Source organism: Balaenoptera physalus, assembly GCF_965194825.1.
Source record: "Balaenoptera physalus genome assembly, chromosome: 7".
In the NCBI taxonomy this organism is placed as follows: domain Eukaryota; kingdom Metazoa; phylum Chordata; class Mammalia; order Artiodactyla; family Balaenopteridae; genus Balaenoptera; species Balaenoptera physalus.
Window position 1 is genome coordinate 50,849,034 of NC_138886.1, and position 20,609 is coordinate 50,869,642.

The window sequence follows — 20,609 nt, forward strand, 5'->3', positions numbered from 1 at the left end:
TGCACAGCAAAGGAGACCATAAACAAGACGAAAAGACAACCCTCAGAATGGGAGAAAATATTTGCAAACGAATCAACGGACAAAGGATTAATCTCCAAAATATATAAACAGCTCATTCAGCTCAATATCAAAGAAACAAACACCCCAATCCAAAAATGGGCAGAAGACCTAAATAGACATTTCTCCAAAGAAGACATACAGACGGTCATGAAGCACATGAAAAGATGCTCAACATCACTAATTATTAGAGAAATGCAAATCAAAACTACAATGAGGTATCACCTCACTCCTGTTAGAATGGGCATCATCAGAAAATCTACAAACAACAAATGCTGGAGAGGGTGTGGAGAAAAGGGAACCCTCTTGCACTGTTGGTGGGAATGTAAATTGATACAGCCACTATGGAGAACAATATGGAGGTTCCTTAAAAAACTAAAAATAGAATTACCATATGACCCAGCAATCCCACTACTGGGCATATACCCAGAGAAAACCGTAATTCAAAAAGACACATGCACCCGAATGTTCATTGCAGCACTATTTACCATAGCCAGGTCATGGAAGCAACCTAAATGCCCCTCAACAGACGAATGGATAAAGAAGTTGTGGTACATATATACAATGGAATATTACTCAGCCATAAAAAGGAACGAAATTGAGTCATTTGTTGAGACGTGGATGGATCTAGAGACTGTCATACAGAGTGAAGTAAGTCAGAAAGAGAAAAACAAATATCATATATTAATGAATGTATGTGGAACCTAGAAAAATGGTACAGATGAGCCAGTTTGCAGGGCAGAAGTTGAGACACAGATGTAGAGAATGGACATATGGACACCAAGGGGGGAAAACTGCGGTGAGGTGGGGATGGTGGTGTGCTGAATTGGGCGATTGGGATTGACATGTATACACTGATGTGTACAAAATTGATGCCTAATAGGAACCTGCAGTATAAAAAAACAAACAAAACAACTAATACTAAACTTTCATTGGGTTATTTGTATGGAAATATGTTAATATAAATGTTTCAGTCATTACATGAAATTTCTAAAAATCTTATATTTGTTTTTGTATGGAAATATGTATGGAAATATGTTAATATAAATGTTTCAGAGATTACATGAAATTTCTAAAAATCTTATATGTTCTGGTATAATGTTATAAGTAATAATCCTAGTTATTACTTTAAAATGTATATCTCAGAAATAACTAATTTTCTTGTCAACTGCATTATTATGAACTTTCATCAAATCTTTTACCGTGGTCATTTTTAAGTCTTTGGTCATTTACAGACAGTTCTGGGTGTACTCTGATGATTTTGCAAATATGTTCCTATAAAAGGGTTTCATCTTCAAGAAATTCATGGTAAAGACTCTGACAAGTACAGGTTTCTGGTAACTGACTGTACTGCTGAACTGAATGAATAAGCATTTTCAGAACTCTGATGAAAAACTGATGAACTCATAAAAGTGCTAACAAAAGATCAAGATGAAAAAAAACAATTAATTACATGGGACTGAGTGAACTGATGAGGATGAGTATAATTTTTGTGACTTTCTGTCTGAATTTAAAAAAAAAAAAAAAAAATCCCACAAGGACTCAGAGGCAAAGAATATACAAATCAATTTTCACTGCAAAGTAAAGGAGCTGTTACAGTGGAGGATTACTGGACTGAATGTCAATATTATGACATAGTATGAGTGTGTTTCATGTTTGGTAATTGCAATCATTGTTGCTTTTGTTGTGGTCATCCACGTACAATGCTTGGTGTCAGTCTATTTATCTCTTGTAAAAATAAAATGCAGTGTGTGTGTGTGAAAAAAAAAAAAAAAAAAAGATAGACATTCCCAAGAGCGGGATTATCAGGTCAAAGGGTCCAGATTTTTTGGACTCTCCCTAGGAAATGCCTCCTTTCAGCGTCACGCCTGAGAGAGAACTTGGGGAGAAGTCCCAGAGGCATTTCTGCACCCTTGACCGGCCCCTCCCTGCCCACTTCTTCCCCCCTTATTCGTGCCAGGAGTGGTGATGCCAGTTTAGGCTAATCCTGTTATTAGAAGAACAAGAAACTTTAGGCTGCAGAGCTAAGAAAAAAACAAAGCAAAAAAAAACCCTGGCCTATTTTGAATGACAGGAAAAACAAAAAGCCAAGCGAGAAGAAAAAATGAGTTGCAAAGCAGGGACTACTGGCGGTGCCCGAGCCCACCTGGAGGGGAAAAGAAGGGACGTAGCCCCCTCACGCATAGGAGACGTGCCCATGGAGTCAAGGCCAAGCCCAGTCCCTCTCCTTGCCAGGAGGGAACCTGAGCTGATAACCCACGGAGGGGACACTGGACAGGCCTTGGGCTCAGCGCTCAGTACTTTAGAAGCACTGCCTCACTTAATCCTCACAAATCCCCATGAGGTGGTGCTTTCGTGATGTCCATCTTACAGAGGAGAGTGGAGAGAAGGATCCACCACAGGCCAAAGCCCGCACGCTCAGTGTGTGTGGCCCTGACCTGATCCACCTGGGCCCTCCTCCTCCTAATAAGCACACACTGTCCGGCAAGGTTTAGGATTTGGCTAAAAGGGCACTGCATGTAAATAAGCGGAAAGGCTTGTTTTTAACCTCCAGAGGTCTCTGATAACACCCTGGAGATATCTCAGGATTAGGAGGCCCCTGAGTGAGCTATCCACTAGGTCATCTCCCAGCCCACCCTGCCTGCAGGTCTCGGGAGGTTCCAGGGTGCACTCAGTAGCTAAGGTGGGCCTCCATCTCCAGATGGAAACTTCTCTGCCTCGAATCCTGGGCTGGAAAGCTGACAGCTCTTGGCTACACAACGAGCAGGTACCTCCCTATTCCCTTCTGTCTTCCCTAGCCCGGGCTTTCTACCCCAGCTCTAAACCAAAACTACTCAGAACTGCTCACTTGCGTAGGTCTTGATTTTTACTACCAAAGGCATAGCAAAAGGGTGGCTTTGCCCTGATAAAGGAAGCGATGGATTAGCTCATACCATGGGGCAATTATGGTCAATCTGTTTACTTTTGCTGCAGTCACTCAGATTAAGAAATGCCACTGAGGTGTATACATATGTCAACATTTATCAAATAATATATTTAAAGTATCCACAAGTTTATTGTATGCCAATTATATCTCAATAAAGTTGTTAAATCGAAAAAAAAAAATTTTATTAAAGTATAGTTGATTTACAAAAAAAAAAAAAAAAAAAGATATCCCCACAAGATTCTTTAAAGCAGTGGATTTTTCTTGGTCTTATTTATTGGACAAATCTATTTTGAGCACTAGCAATGTGCCCAACACTGCGTGCTGTGTGTATGATGCTGAAGTGAGCAGTCTCTGGAGGAGACGTATATAAAATATACAAATATGGTCCTGAATTGTGATAGATGGAATGAGAGAATAACGTTGGGCAGAAGAAAGTGACTTGATTTGGAGCGGTCAGTGAAAGCTTCTCCGAGGAAACAATATTTATACTGAGACTGGATGCATAAATAGGAGCAGTTAGGTAAAGGGTGAGAAAAGGAGACTAGACAAGAGAGGGTACATATTCCTAGAAGAGGGAACAGCATTTGCAAAGACCCCAAGGTGGCATGGCTGGAGTGTAGAGAGCCAAGGGGAGGATGCCCAAAGATGAGGTGGGCGTAGGACTACCTTTAAATCTTTTGTTTACGGATAGATAATCACTTCACAGAGAACACAGGAAGTAAAGAAAGCGACCCTGTTGGGAGACACTGTCCATGTAAGAACTATCAGAAATGAAATTATAATTTTCTCCCTGAAATTATAAAATTATAGTCAAGGAAGAATAGATTCAATTTTCATACACTTATTTTATTACACGATTGGGTAAAATGTGTCGCACTTGTTTCTGTGTAAGTTAAGAACTTGTTGGGTGACTTGCTAGCATTTTTTCTCAATTGTAGGGAATGATGTGTGGGGAAGAAATTCCAGACTGGTGGTTGACAAGCTGAATCTGGTTCACAGACATGGTTTCTTTGGTCTGGATGGTGTTTTACAAAATCTAGGTAAGCTGCAGTGGCAGAAACAGCAACTTCCTTCTGTAACAGATGCGCAGCAAAACTGCATTTCCCAGCTTCCTCAGAGCGGAGGAGGGACCATGTGACTGTTTTGCCAATGGAAAGTGGGCAGAAGGGCTCCTCACCTCTTCTAGGCCTTGCCAATAAAAATCCTTCTCCAAGGGCTGCAGGTTCTCTCTCTCCATCTGCAGCTGAATGCAGAGAAGAAAGATATCATAGAGGATGCAGAGCCACAGGATGAAGGGAACCCAGGTCCCTGAATGAGCAGACAGAAATCTCCGCAATGACCCACACTGGCTGTGATGGAGTGAAAATTAAAACTTCGTTGAGTTCACCACTGAGATTTTGAGTTTCTTTGTTACAACTGTATCTTTGTTCAGGTCCCTCCAGAATCAGGTTCTAAGGTAGGGATTGGTGTGTAAGTCGTTTATTTGAAGGTGATCCCAGGAAACATGAGTAGGCGAGGGTGGGAGTGAGATGGGGAAGGCATGGAAACCAATGGGTTTCCATCCTCTACCAGTCTCTGCTGTGGACAGCTGGAGTTCATCTCACAGAGAGCTCTGGGAGACAATTTATTATTTTTTATATATATATTTTAAATATTCATTTGTTTGTTTTATTTTTTAGATTCAGCATACAAGTGATAACATACAGTATTTGTCTTTCTCTTATTTCACTTAGCAGAATACCCTCTAGGTCCATCCACATTGTTGCAAATGGCAAAATTTCATTCTTTTTTATGGCTGAGTAATATTCCATACATATACATATACCACATCTGCTTTACCCACTCATCTATTTTTTTTAACACCTTTATTGGAGTATAATTGCTTTACAATGGTGTGTTAGTTTCTGCTGTATAAAAAAGTGAATCAGCTATACGTATACATATATTCCCATATGTCCTCCCTCTTGCGTCTCCCTCCCACCCTCCCTATCCCACCCCTCTAGGTGGTCACAAAGCACCGAGCTAGTCTCTCTAGGAGACAGTTTAGATGGTACCTCACAGCCATCCCAACTGAGAGGTGGGAGACTGGGGTACTGATGGGCTTCCTCCATGTCTGGCATTGGTGGAGAGCTGCTTCCAAGAACTCAGACTCTTCAGGATTCTCTCTCAGCCCGCCCTGCATGAAGGCCAAGTGTGTGTGCCACGTCTTAAGGAGGAGAGTTAAAGGTGTTCACCGGGGGCAGCCTGGCAAAGGTGAATGCTGCGTGGACATGAATGCGGGCACCAACAGTGTCTGCTGAAGACACGGAGCCTACGCTGACTGATATGGGTGCCAACATTTAAAATTAGATGACTTCACATAAAAATCTGAATTTCTGACTTCTCTGAAAAATAACGTAGTCAACATTGGGTCTGCATTTCTGTATGACAATAGCTGGCTGGAGCTGACTAGTGACCTATGCGTTAGAGGGGGCCAGGGTCCCTAATTCTCCAGAGCCCCCACCATGCCCCATTACCGCCAACCTGTTTCCCTTGTTTATGTTACTTTCACAGTCCTTGTGGTAGGCATTTGAATCTATAACCGTGGTGTTCTCCTAGGACAAAGCTCTTGTGCTCCCCCTTTCCTCCTTTCTTTTTCAACCCAATTGCATTTTCTTTCCTCCCTACCCCTCTTCAAAAACTGCTCAAGATACATCTCGTTGAGACCTTCCCCAACCACCCTTACCTATTTCATTCACTACGCTTTTGCAATCATCCAGAGCTGCACTGTCCAATATGGTAGCCAGATGTGGCCACATGTGGCTATTTAAATTTTGGTTCATTAACTAATTAAGATTAATTAAAATTTAAAATGCAGTCCTTCCATCATACTAGCTATATTTCAAGTGGTCAATAGCCATGTGAGGTCAGGGGCTATGATACTGGATGGCACAGACATTATACATTTCCATAATTATAGAAAGTTCTGTGGGACAGTACAGATCTATAGAATGTACTGCAATTCTTAGTTCTGGTGTCTCTTGTAGGTATTCTCATGTGTCCCATGTTTACTCTTTAAGGTGAGATCCACTTCAGAAAGAAGAGAGCCTGTTCTACACACTGTGTATTCTTTCTCACCATCTAGTACCACAGCAATTGCCTGCAGTAATATTGAGAATGTTTCTCAAGTTCTTGAATGATGTTCTGTACAAGGGTCCCCAGTGGTCTCATTCAGGGAGATATTGTGTGTTCTGCTGGCCCCTTCAGGCTTGTGTGGAAGACTGGGGAAGTTGCTTAAAGTGGAAAGAAACAGAGAAGATCAGGTATGATTTCAACATCATACCCTCTCAGAATTGAAAGGAAATTCATTAAGACCACTTATTGCTTCCCATTGGATAAAAAGGGCATCAGAGGTATTTAACCCATATTTTGGTGATTTTATACATATATATATCATGTCTTTTTAAAAAATTCCATAGTGATTGGGGCAATATAACATCAAGGTGCCGTAGAGCACTCTCATCTGGGAGTCTGACAAACTGGGTTGACATTCCAGCTCTGATCCTTGTTACCTGTGGGCCCTTGCATCGTTTACTTGCCTTTCCTGAGCCTCAATTTATTCAAAGGGGAATCATAATAATATCTACCTCATGGAGTTTTTGTGAAGACTAAATGAGATAAATGTGATAGGAAGTGTTATAAATGCTAGCTATTGTTTTTATCAGCAAAAATCAAATTCAAAGCAAAAGCAATCAAGACAAAAATTGACTTCCAGTGGTGCACCTTGTTGGAAAGGACCCATGTAGATAATGCACCCAGAAAATTCCCTCTGATAGAAATATTTGCAGAGTTGCAGGGGATCCATTTTGACAAACGCTCATTTTTTTTGGAAAGTATGAATGTATTTCCATTAGCACTATGATTATTAGGCAAGCATTGCACTTTCCCTTGTCCCATTCTGCCAAACAAGGAGTATCTCAAATTAAAGCTACCATTTAGTGGGGGAAAAAAAGGGTAATAGAAATAGGATGATCAGGAAGAAAAGGACTGCAGAACTTCCATCACTCAGTTTTAGGTCCAAAAATAAAATCATTATAGGGAATACCTAGCTCTTTTTCTGTCTTCTCCATCCAAATGTCTTACACATTTGAAAAGAATAGAACATTTTGAATGCTTTCCTTTTCCAAAGAGGTAAACAATGACTGGAAATGTTAATGTTCTCAAGCACCTCTGAGGCATGGCTCGGTCCTTCTCTTGGTCATCAAGCTGTGAAAAATCATCCTGCTGTTCAATAATCTCGCCGAGAAACAGGTTAAAGGCACTTCCTGCTGAACACAACGGATCATTCTAGGCCTATCTAAGAATGGCTTTTTGGCCAAAGGCCATTATGTCATGATGGAAACTGATTTGGGCAGAGGCTCTGAAGTGGTATTTGGCAGTTTTTCCTTCTTTACTGTGCCCAGTTTATTGTTAGGGAAAGATGCTCAAAATCAATTGCTAAGTGAAATAAGGTAGATTACAAAAGAGGATGTATCATATGATCATATTCTGGTAGAAGAATTGAAAGTGTCAATTAGAGCTCTTGGTTTGCAGCCACAGAAATTCACTCTGGCTCTCCAGGACAGGAATTTATAGGAAGGATGTGGAAGTTCACAGAAGTATCAGTTAGCTATTGCTGCATAACAAACCACCCTAAACTTACTGGCTTGAAAAATCAATTTATTTAGCTCAGGAATGTAGGCTGGTCTTCCATCTATCTGAAGGCAGCTGTGTGTCCATTAGGTGGTTCTGCTTCTGTGAGTTGGCTGCGGCCCCTGGGCTCTCCTCCAAATGGTTTCTCATCCTCCAGCAGACTGGCCAAGATGAGGTCAGTTCTATTTTTTTTTTTTTTTTTTTTGCTGGAAATATGTTTTATTTCTTTGTTATAAGTATTCATTTGAATTAAAACCTTCAAATGTCATATCAAGCAACACTGTAAGTTTTTTTTTGAATTTTTAAATTTTATTTAATTTATTTTTTTATACAGCAGGTTCTTATTAGTCATCCATTTTATACACATCAGTGTATACATGTCAATCCCAATCTCCCACGAGGTCAGTTCTTATGGTGGAGTCAATGTTCCAGGAGAGAGAGTGGAAACACATGGGGCACACTCTCCCTTCCCCTGCATTCTGTTGGTCAAAGCAAGTCACAAGGCAGTCCAGACCCAAGGGGTGAGGAACTAGACTCCACCTCTTCATAGGGCTCTAACTCTTGCAAAGGACATGGATATGGAGGCCACTAGTTGGGACCATCAGTGCAATCAGTTTACCATAATAGAACTGAAGGAAAAGCTGAAGAATTTGTTCTCAGAAGGCCCAGGACCCAGGGATGCTCAGGTGTCTGGGTGATGGCAACTAACGGGTGATCTCCTCAAGGTTCTCCTCTCAGGATGAAGGAATTTTACCATTTTCAATCCCTGAGGGGAGGATCACTTGGCTGGGGACTGAAATCTCACCTTGGTCACCTGCTTTGGCAGTGGAGGACATGACATCTGGATTGGCAGTTGGACTAGAAATGACTGAGTGGTTATCCTCAGAGAAAAATATGGGCGTGGCTTTCTGAAGAAGGAAGACTGAGTGCTGGTACCCACACCAACGTGCTCTCGCCATGCACCAAAATGGTGACAGGAGTAATACCCGCCCGTTGGATTTACGGAAGAGATTTTTCTTTTTGTTTGCATGTATTTCTTTCATTTCTCTAAGGAACATGTATTAGTTAGGGAATTTTTTACATTATAAAAAAGTTATAGAGACACAAACCTGTGGCAGTGGCAGGACGGGTATAGTAGGAAGGTACTTGGACTTCAGGTATTTTTGCCTCAGGTCTCCTCTTCCTTCTCCTCCCCCTCCTCCTCCCCCCTCCTCCTCCTACGCACATGTGTACACACACAGACACACATCCCTTCCATCTCATTCCAAAAGGAAACTGCTTTGGGTCTCTGTCTTCTCATCTGTAAAATGACAGAAGGAGAGATAGTCTCCAAAGTCATTTCCACTTATGAATAATGGATGCACACATAATTCTAATTTACCAGCTAAATTATTTTATATGTTGTTTGAACACTTTCTCTTTGTCCCAGTATACTATATTTTAGCTCTAAAAACTCAAACCTGTTCTAAAAGCACATGAGAGAGAAAGGTTTTCTTCAGCATACCCCTCTTCGGTCCCCATCACCAGATGTGAATATGACAGTCAGCTGGAAGATCATAGAGATCTAACAGGTGCTACTCCATCCCTGGGGAAGGCTTCAGACTCAGGCTTTACATATCAGAAATCAGTCCCTGCAGAAAATATCCCTCCTCACCCTCTACAGTACCCAGACATTAATGAGAAAGAGAGGGAGAGAGAGAGGAAGAATTCTCTCTTAGTATATGCTTATAGGGGCCACTTACAAGTGGTTTTGACCTTGTGGGTTGGAATTAGGGTAGCCAAAGAACAAAACAAAACAAACAAACAAACACAATGGGCTTCCCTGGTGGCACAGTGGTTAAGAATCTGCCTGCCAATGCAGGGGACACAGGTTCAAGCCCTGGTCCGGGAGGATCCCACGTGCCATGGAGCAACTAAGCCCGTGCGCCACAACTGCTGAGCCTGAGCTTTGGAGCCTGCAAGCCACAACTACCGAGCCCACGCACCACAACTACTGAAGCCCGCGTGCCTAGAGCCCGTGCTCTGCAACAAGAGAAGCCACCGCAATGAGAAGCCCGTGCACTGCAACAAAGAGTAGTCTCTGCTCGCCACAACTAGAGAAAAGCCCACGTGCAGCAACGAAGACCCAATGCAGCCAAAAATAAAATAAATAAAATAAATAAATTTTTTTAAAAACCCCAAAACAAACAAAACCCTCAGGACATTCAATTAAATTTGAGTTTCAGATACACAAGGAATAACTTGCTAGTATAAGTATGTCCCATATATTGCAGATACTGACAATTTGAATGGGACAGATTTCTATTATATTTGTATTCATTTTTATCTGAAATTCAATTATCATTTGCTAAATCTGGCAACCCTAGTTAGAAGAGATTTCCAATATTATTTGTTCCTCCTAAACCATGCCACCCTCAGGCACAGAAAAAATACACAACCTGAACCAGACTTTGGGCAAAGACCTAAAACTTCTGTTTCGAAGCATCTGAAAGAAATCATGAGGGAAAACATTTTATGGGAGGATATTCCTCATTTCCTGTGGTCATGACAGTCTGGAACAGGAATTAGAGTCTGGTTCTAAATTCAGGGAAAAAGTAATTCTTTTCTTGTTTTTATTTTTCTTTCACTAAAGTTCTATATATATAGTATACACACACACACACACACACACACAAACAGACGTACTTTTTTTAAAAACAAGCAAAATCTATAATCAACCAAAGGCAGCATGGGAGGCCAAGTGAGATGTCTCCCCAGAACCTAAAAAAGGGAAACAAGGTCTATACTTCAACTCTGAGAGTTGAATTAATGAAATCGACTCAATCTCCTCAAAACTTCCCAGGACAGCCATGTGACTGCAGGAAAACTTGTGACATTAGCAAAGACATGAAAGGAAGTTATGATATGAAAGGGGGTAATTAACTTCCGAGCATGGGAGAGACAGATTTGAAGAGCAAGTTCTTGGCAATGCCTGGCGGGGAGGTACCAGCTGAAGTGAGGGTAAGCCGAAGACAATAGGGGAAGAACTCAGAATTAGGAAAGACCTGGTTCAAGGATAACTTGTATTTTGTTGATATGTTCAGCATAGTGAGAACCCTAGTTCCTTGAACATCCAATCTGCCTTGCGTACAAACAATGATGGTACATTATGGGAGAAATTATAGAGCTTCAATTGTGTGCCCCCCGCAAAACTCATTGAGGCTTCATGTAAACGAAGGAATGGCAGTTGTTTCCCCCTCAGTCATTGTACCTTTGAACAGGATTCAGTGTAGCCACCATTTAATTTGTTCCTGTCCTCCCGGCACTAATGAGGTTGGTCTATTTTAGACTTTATTGACAAGGAAGAAAGAAATGGCAGGCAGGCAGGTGTCCAGAGCACCAGTCTACAAAAGGACAATTTCCTCTGTGTTTGCACCGGGTGGGATGCTTCAGCTGATAGAACTCTATTCTCCAGTGATGTTTCCTAACAGAGCCCAGTTTAATTCTCAAATTTGTCAAGTGGATCCACTCACACACCTCTTGTTTATATTCTTTCCTCTGACCATTCCAGTCTTGGAATCACGGAATCAAGGTCAAGTTACCTCATTTATTTTTTGTTTACCAAATACCCATGTAGCACATGTTACGTGCCAGGCACTGTTTTAAAACAATAACTCATTTAAGCCTCCTGTTAACTGTATGAGGTAGGGACCACTATCATCCCCATTTTACAGATGGGGAAACTGAGGCACGGAGTGGTTAAGAAACCTGACCAAGTAAGCGGCAGACTCAATACTCTGGACTACGTGCTTTGTGCTTTCATCTTTGATATGTGCTGATGTAATTTGCACCTATTGGCTGATTCTCTTGATTCCTGGGGGAATAAATTTTCCTGGGTGGGAGAGGTGGGATGGAGTTTCAAGGGAATGCATATTGCTAAGGAAGAGGGGAAAGAAAAAATGTACCATGGCCACTCTGTTAACCTTAGACTTCATTGAAATCAGTTGTCTCAAGGAATCTGGTTCTTGGCTTCCCAATATGAAGTTTGGGGGCTCCCATTTCAAATGGTTATGTAACTCCAGAGGGGAAAAACCATGTTAGCAGCGGCCTCATCCCCTGAATTTCAGCATCTATAGATCTGAAATGTTCAGAAATGTTTTGGATTTAGCTGAAGCCAGGGATAAGTTCCTTTTCCAATGTTAAGAAAATTTCTCTATGTGAGGGAGATATTATTATTTGTATGTGATAAGTGAGTTGACCATGTATATAGCTAATCATCCAAATTGCAAAACTTTTAAGAGTAAAGGTGGCATTATTAATAATTATGCAAGGACAAATCGGCATTAAACCAAGACTCAACGTGGCAAACAGTAGGTATTGTCTCTCTAATGATAAGTGAAAGTGGAACTAGCATCTTGTGTGTGTGTGTGTGTGTGTGTGTGTGTGCACGTGTGTGTATCTGTTAATCCCATTCTCCTAATTTAACCTTCCATCCAGAATTAGCATCTTCAAGCTATGACAAAGGTTTTATTCTCGATAAGCCCAACTAGGATATCATGTGACACCCTTTCTGTTCTTGTCCTGGGTTGGCATTGATAAGTCAGCCAGGTTTTATAAGCGCTGTGAGATAAAAACTGCATGGGGGCCCTGCAGACCTGCTTTGTCCATCACTGATACAATCACTTAATAGAGGCTTGAGAACCCACAAAGTTAGGCCAAGTTAGTGGACGAACACATGGACTTGCTAATTTTCAACAGATGACCAACTGCCACCTGAACATCCAAATGGATTTTTTCTGAGCTCACTTGATATGCTCTAGTTCAGTGGAGGGTGACAGGATGTCAAGGAGACTTGAAACCCTGTCAACTGAACGACAGCTGAAGAAAATGGGAACATATAGCTTGGATAAGGAAAACACGGGGGCCCCCAGAGGTGGCATCAGATGGCTGACTCGCCGCCATGTGCAACAAGGAATAGGCTTATTTTGAGTTGCCCAGAGTGTGGTACAAAATGGAAACTCCAGGCAATCAGATTTTGGCTCAATTTAAGTGACTTGTCTTTTGGTGTTGTTGTTGCTTAAATTTTGAGAGAAATGTTTTAATGATAAAAATAGCATGTGCTCTTTGGGTAAAAAATTCAAACAATAACAAAACATATAGGGTAAAAAGTAAAAAAGCCTTCCTCTTCCCTCCTGCTCCCACTTCCCCTGCCTAATCCCACTCCCCAGGAGTATCCTAGATCTTTATCCTCCTGCATCTCTATCTGAGCACATGCAAACACACTATCTGAACATATACACATGCATTCTCTATGTTTACAAATAATTTTGCTCTATTTTTGTTTTATTCTTAAAAATATAGCCATAAAATTGGCGTACCTCAGGAGGTGATTAAGAAGGGCCTTCCAACGTAAATTTCTATCATTTCTGAATGATGTGACACAGAGATGCCTTGCTAAAGGATTGGAAACAGTCAAATATGACTTTAACTATTGACTGTAAGTATCTGAAGTGTTCCACAATTTTAGTTAACCTTTTCTGACATTTTTTTCATTAAAAGTTTTTTACTAGGTGCCTTGAAAAATAGTAGATATTTTGCTCTGATACATGTTCGCAAGAGGAAAAATGTTCAAATGATTTAAGACGTTTGAAAATGGAGGGGCTGTCTAGGAGTTTTGGCCACTGGCTACGTTTAAGCAGTGGGTGGGTGTATGACCACTTGGCTGGGACATTGTAGAGGAGGTTAAAGCCACAGATGGGAAGGCGGGGAGAGCTGGACTGAGTGCCTTCCAAGATCCATCTCAGCGTTCTGAGTTCCTGACTTCCTGCGCATGCTCAGCAGGCAGTGAGAAAGATCCAGGAGGAGCTCTGTGAACAGGAGCATCCAAATGGCCCCGGCCCCCTACTCCCACCCCCAGCAGGAACAGCCGGTGCCTACACAGCCTGGCTGGTTCCGGAGGCCGCCCACTGACACGTGGCTGGTGCACAAGAACGCCTGTGGGCAGCCATGATTGTTCCAGCTGCTCTTTGGACCTTGGGCACTTTCAGCTTAGGTACCTTGATTTAAAAGAAAACAAATTCCTCTCTAAACACTGCAGGTTCTAAATTGACAGCAAATACTGTACATTCTTAAGAGCCTGGCAGGACAGGAAATTGCTCCTTCACCTGTTTGCTATTTTGATATTTCATCAAGATGGAATTTAGTGGCTTTGAAAGATAATATTATAGTTGACCTTAAAAAAGAGACCCTGGTTAGAATTTTCAGTGTTCAGAATCCCCTCTATTTGTATATGGGTCGGATAGATGCACTTCTTTTCTTTCTACCTTGAAAAAAATACCCCCCAGGAACACTGCAAAAAGAGTACATTGAACATCTATACACTCTTACCTACATTCACCAATTGTTAACATTTTATCGTATTTGCTTTATCTCTCTGTATACAAATATACATATTAATATTATTGTCAGCAACTGCTATAGGCTGAATGTTTATGCCTCCCTCTCCCCCAATTCATATTGGGTTGGCCAAAGAGCTCGTTCGGTTTTCCATAAGATGTTACCAAAAATCCAACGAACTTTTTGGTCAACCCAATATGTTGAAATTCTAACCCCCAATGTGATGATATTGGTGTGGGACCTTTGGGAGGTGATTAGGTCATGAAGGCAGAGCCCTCATGATTAGGAGTAGTGCCCTTATAAGAAGACCTAAATAGACATTTCTCCAAAGAAGACATACAGATGGCCAAGAGGCACATGAAAAGATGCTCAACATCGTTAATTATTAGAGAAATGCAAATCAGAGCTACAATGAGATATCACCTCACACCAGTCAGAATGGTCATCATCAAAAAGTCTACAAATAAATGCTGGAGAGGGTGTGGAGAAAAGGGAACCCTCCTACACTGTTGGTGGGAATGTAAATTGGTACAACCACTATGGAGAACAGTGTGGAGTTTCCTTTAAAAAGTAAAAATAGAGTTGCTGTATGATCCAGCAATCCCACTCCTGGGCATATATCGGCAAAGAGGAAAGCTCAAATTTGAAAAGATGCATGCACCCCAATGTTCATAGCAGCACTATTTACAATAGCCAGGACATGGAAGCAACCTAAATGTCCACCAAGAGATGAATGGATAAAGAAGATGTGGTATATACATATATAATGGAATACTACTCAGTCATAAAAAAGAATGAAATAGTGCCATTTGCAGCAACGTAGATGGACCTGGAGATTATCATACTAAGTAAGTCAGACAAAGACAAATAGCATATGATACCGCTTATATGTGGGATCTAAAAAAAACTGATACAAACGAACTTATTTACAAAACAGAAACAGAGTCACAGACTTAGAGAATGAACTTATGGTTACCAGAGGGAAGTGTGAGGGAGAGGGATAGATCAAGAGATTGGGATTGACATATATACACTGCTATATTTAAAATAGGTAACCAACAAGGACCTACTGTACAGCACAGGAAACTCTGCTCAATATTCTGTAATAACCTAAATGGGAAAAGAACTTGAAAAAGAATAGATACATGTACGTGTATAACTGAATCACTTTGCTGTACACCTGAAACTAACACAATATTGTTAATCAACTATACTCCAATATAAAATAAAAAAATTTTTTTAAGTATTCACAAAAAAAACTAAAGAAAAAAGAGACCCCACAGAGCTCTCTTGACCCTTCCCCCAATTTGAGGATACAAGGAGAAGTCAACAACCTAGAAGAGGGCCCTCACTCAAATGTGCACAATGACCTTGGACTTCTAGGCTCTAGAACTGTGAGAAATATGATTCTGTTGTTTATAAGTCACCCAGTCTGTTGTATTTTGTGATAGCAACCCATATGGACTAAGGCAGGAAATACCAATGTTCGAGGTAAGTCATAGACATCGTGATTCTTTCCTCCTAAACATATGGGCAAGTGTCTCCTAAGAATGAGGGCACAGTATAATGATCCAATTTAGGACACTTAACAATGATGTAATACTATTACTGAACACAATCATATTCAGATTTTGCCATATTTCTGATATTGTCCTTTATAACATGTTCTCCCAATCTAGGATTGCATATTTATACTTAGTTGTCATGTTTCTTTAGTCTCTTTTATTTCAGAATGGTGCCTGAGCCTTTGTCTTTCACAATACTGATATTCTTGAAGAGTACAGGCCAGTGGTTTTCTAGCAGGTTTTTTGATTTGGGTTTGTTTGGTGTTTCCTTTGGACGAGATTCAAATTATGTACATGCTGTGTCCTTCTCAGCACATCGCAGTAAGAGGCACCTGTTGTCAATTTGTCCCATTATTGGTGACATTGACTTTGATCATGTGGTGAAAGTGGTACCCAGATGATTTCTCCACTTTACGGGATACTTGCCCTTTTCATAATCAGTAAATAATCAGTGAGTAGACATTGGTATTGTCACCCAGATTTCTTCACTCTAAAGGTAATTTTTTCCCTTTGTTGTAATAAATAATCTATGGAGAGATATTGTTAGACTGTGTAGATAGCTTGTGTACAAGGAAACTGGCTTTAGCATCCATTGACAACCCTTGCCTGAATCAATTACAATATTACTATGGTGCATAGATGCTTTTGGAAAAGGGAATATTGTAATACTGAGGTTTCTTCCCTGCAGCCTTTCCCCATTATTCCTCTTCTAACAGGAAAAGGGATGCCCCAGGCAAACCATTTGGGCCAAAATGACTAAAGGTCCCTGACAGCACCTTCTCCCCACCATTCCAAAGTTTGAGCTATGCCTGGAGGATGAGGCAGCCATGGTGCAGCAGCAAGAGCCTGAGACTGAGCGTCAGGTGAGCAATGACCTGGCATCTCCACTTGGAGATTCCACGGGTTCCTCTAAATGAACACATCCTAAACTGAACTCCTTTGAGGAGATCACACCCTCAAACCTGTGCCTCCCTCAGAGTTCTAATTTTAGTGAACATCACCACTATCTACCCAGTTGCGCAAGCCAAAAATCTGGGCAGCATTCTCTAGTCCCAACTCTTCCTGACTCTCCACATCTAATTACCAACCATCCTGTGTGAGGATACCTTCCAAACATCCCCAAGAATTCATCCTCTTATTTCCAGCCCTATGGCACCACCTGGTCCAGGCTACCAGCATCTTTCACCTGCCCTTCTGCAGCAGCCTCCTGACTGTCCCCCTGCCTCCAAGATTTTGTGAACTACAATCCACTCCTCTCACTTCATTCAGAGTGACTTTTCTGCAGTAGAAATCTGATCATGTCCCCGCCACCACAATAAACCCTTTGGTAGCTCCCCATTCCCTTAAGGATCATTTGGCTAAAGTGATAAGTCTCAACTCCCTAACATGGCATACAAGGCCCACAGCCTAGAGTTGGCCCACTTCACCAGTGATATGTTGCATCCTGGAACCACCTCTTACTTATTGGCCTCACTTCTGGCCAGACAGACCAAGACAGGAACGAGGTAACATACTGTATACGAAATGTGTTCTTGAAAAAAAATATGCAACTCCTCAGTGTGCACACATAAAGCAATTTCTCCTCGGGAAATCACGGAAGCAGCTCTGACCTGGCCATTGACAGGACTCTGACTTTAGAAAGCTGCCCCCCGCCTGTGGATCCTCCTCCATAGTGGAAGAGAGAAGCACTCACCAGGAGAGGGTTCCTTAAGTTTGCGCATCAGGGCCGATGAAGCCATTGAAAAATGGGCCACCAGAGGGCGCACCGTGACACCACAACAGGCTTGAGGACGGATGGGTTCCACATTTATCTTGAAAGAAAAGATATTGGAAACATATTAGGTATATTTATTTAGGCTTTCTGACTAACACATGCATCCTAAATCCCAGGGCAGCCACGTTCTTTTATTTTTGTGCCGTATCCATGGTTTCAGGACAAACATGCTAAGAAAAACCTTTCCCATCACTGAATAGAAAAGGAAATATGAAAGCCTGGGCTATTTTCTTCCTCCAAAAGTTAGACTACATTTTAAATAGTCTCCTCTTAGGTAAGAACTCTTTATTTATTTATTTATTTAACATCTTTATTGGAGTATAATTGCTTTACAACGGTGTGTTAGTTTCTGCTTTATAACAAAGTGAATCAGTTATACATATACATATATCCCCATATCTCTTCCCACTTGCGTCTCCCTCCCTCCCACCCTCCCTATCCCACCCCCCTAGGTGGTCACAAAGCATTGAGCTGATCTCCCTGTGCTATGCGGCTGCTTCCCACTAGCTATCTATTTTACGTTTGGTAGTGTATATAAGTCCATGTCACTCTCTTACTTTGTCACAGCTTACCCTTCCCCCTCCCCGTGTCCTCAAGTCCATTGTCTAGTAGGTCTGCGTCTTTATTCCTGTCCTGCCCCTAGGTTCTTCATGACCTTTTTTTTTTTTGATTCCATATATATATATGTTAGCATACGGTATTTGTTTTTCTCTTTCTGACTTACTTCACTCTGTATGACAGACTCTAGGTTCATCCACCTCACTACAAATAACTCAATTTCGTTCCTTTTTATGGCTGAGTAATGTTCCATTGTATATGTGTGCCACATCTTCTTTATCCATTCATCTGTTGATGGACACTTCGGTTGCTTCCATGTCCTGGCTATTGTAAATAGAGCTGCAATGAACATTGTGGTACATGACTCTTTTTGAATTACGGTTTTCTCAGGGTATATGCCCAGTAGTGGGATTGTTGGGTCATATGGTAGTTCTATTTTTAGTTTTTTAAGGAACCTCCATACTGTTCTCCATAGTGGCTGTATCAATTTACATTCCCACCAACAGTGCAAGAGGGTTCCCTTAGGAAAGAACTCTTGATTCATTAAAGAAATGTCTAAAACTCTTCATGGCACGTTATTCATAAATACTGGAAATTTCTCTATTTCCAGTATTTAGGATCAGGAAAAATGACAATAAAATATGATTAATAGCTACCTCTTATTGAGTATTTACTATGTTCCAGATACTATGCTAAGAGTTTGATATGCATTATAAGTAAATATAAATATCTATAACTCACAGAATAAGCTTTAAAGGTAAGTATTATTGTTCCTATTTTGCAAACAAGAAAACTGAGCCTCAGAGCACTTCAGTAACTTGTCTAAGATCACAAAATTGGAATTTGAACACAAGACTATCAGATGTCAAAGTCCATGTTCCTACTCAGTGAGCTCTGCATCTTGGAGACCTCTCATCTTTCTCCTAAAAGTCTACCATCTCCATTTCAGGACCTTCCTTCTTTCCTCTTTTCCTGCCATGTGTACACTTACAATACTAGGTGTAACTCCAGCAGACATCTACCATACTCTAGATCCAAGCTGCCCCACTGTTTCCTAGACCGTATCTTCTACCCCCAATCAAAAGTGGACTGTCCTGTGTCTCATTCCTTCAGGACCACTGATTCATGCTCAAGTACTTTTTGGGCCTCATAGTCAGGCAGTCAACAAATACTGTTGAACTTCTCTGTGCTAGACCAATATGGTTCCCACACATGGGGCTCAGTAAATGCTTGTTGGATAATGGATGGATGAATGAACACTAAAACATAGTTAGTGACAGTAGAGGAAGTTTCAGGTAGAGGACAGAATATGAATTTTGGAATAAAAAAGATTTGGATTCTGGCTCTATCATTTAGGTGGTCCTTAAGTACTAAGTATTCACCAAATATTTCTGGCCACAGTCATTTCAGGCACTTGGTAATTCTCTCTTGCATTGCTTAGTGTTTCCAAATTCCCAAAAGGCACCAGTCTTTGGAATCTGGGAATAAGAGATCAGAATTCCCAGGAATTCTCAGGAATTCTGAAATCATAAATTATTCTGTATTTTTCACGACATTTTATTTACCTATATTTAAATAATAATGGGTAACCATAATAATGAACATTGAATCATTTTTCTGTGATAGGGTTATACTGCCAGAGGTTTTCTGTAAAAATGATATAATAATAAATGCATGGTTTATTATAGTTATGAATCAATTTCTTGTGACAAGATTATATATTTCAACAACATGTACAAATAATCTCTTCCTTATGGAGACATTTGATAATAAAAATATTAAAAGAAGGGGAGAGACACAAGATAAACACTCAAGAAAATTATTATAAAAATGGAATGTAACACAAATATTTCAATAAGGTATTGTTTTTAAAATGAAAATTTAAAACACACAAAACATTAATTGCCTAACCAATTTTCTTTTTTGCCTTGACATTCATTCAGTTGTTAGCAGTGCATCCAAAAGCAATTTCAAGTCAAGTGTTAGAGTACATACTGCTTCATATAAGTTCATTTCCTTTTCTAATGATGAAAATTAAAAATATTTATTTTTCTTTTCTTCTTGCCCTGGTTTTGATTTTGCTGTTGAAATTGATATTGCTTTTGCTAATTCAGATTTCTGTTCAGTTTCTGATTTCCTGTCAAAGTGTTCCACAACAATTTTCCCATCATCAGCTCTTTGCATTTCTTTCAGCTAAAGAATTTACAAAGAACTGTAGCCTAGAGGGAATATTCAAACACTGGAAAACACCAGTGAACGTTACTGGGTTGTGTTCAAATAACATAACATTCAGATCTACTAGCAAAGTTAATAGCACTAAATGGGAGCATGTGTTGAATGTTTCCAAAACTTATTTCTTAGAACATCACTCAAGGGATTTGGATGAGGTATACATGAAGCATACAAATTTATTTATATTTATTTGAAAGAATGTCTCACCCAGCAGACATGGCCATGAACACACACTTAAAACATGGCAACAGGGGCTTCCCTGGTGGCGCAGTGGTTGAGAGTCTGCCTGCTAATGCAGGGGACATGGGTTCGAGCCCTGGTCTGGGAAGATCCCACATGCCGCAGAGCAACTGGGCCCGTGAGCCACAACTACTGAGCCCGCGCGTCTGGAGCCTGTGCTCCGCAACAAGAGAGGCCGCGACAGTGAGAGGCCCGCGCACCGTGATGAAGA

The 20,609-nt window shown here is 40.8% G+C and overlaps 2 long non-coding RNA genes across 2 annotated transcripts in view; one reads left to right on the forward strand and one right to left on the reverse strand.

Moving 5' to 3' along the window:
• LOC309665021 overlaps positions 1-20,609 on the forward strand; it is a 201,621-nt gene that overhangs the window by 172,016 nt on the left and 8,996 nt on the right. The window contains exon 2 of the long non-coding RNA XR_014266163.1: positions 19,569-20,420. This is a non-coding gene — a long non-coding RNA (uncharacterized lncRNA). The remainder of the gene's footprint in view (positions 1-19,568; positions 20,421-20,609) is intronic.
• The window catches only part of LOC309664999, a 32,279-nt gene continuing 19,499 nt past the window's right edge, over positions 7,830-20,609 (reverse strand). The window contains exon 2 of the long non-coding RNA XR_014266139.1: positions 7,830-17,405. This is a non-coding gene — a long non-coding RNA (uncharacterized lncRNA). The remainder of the gene's footprint in view (positions 17,406-20,609) is intronic.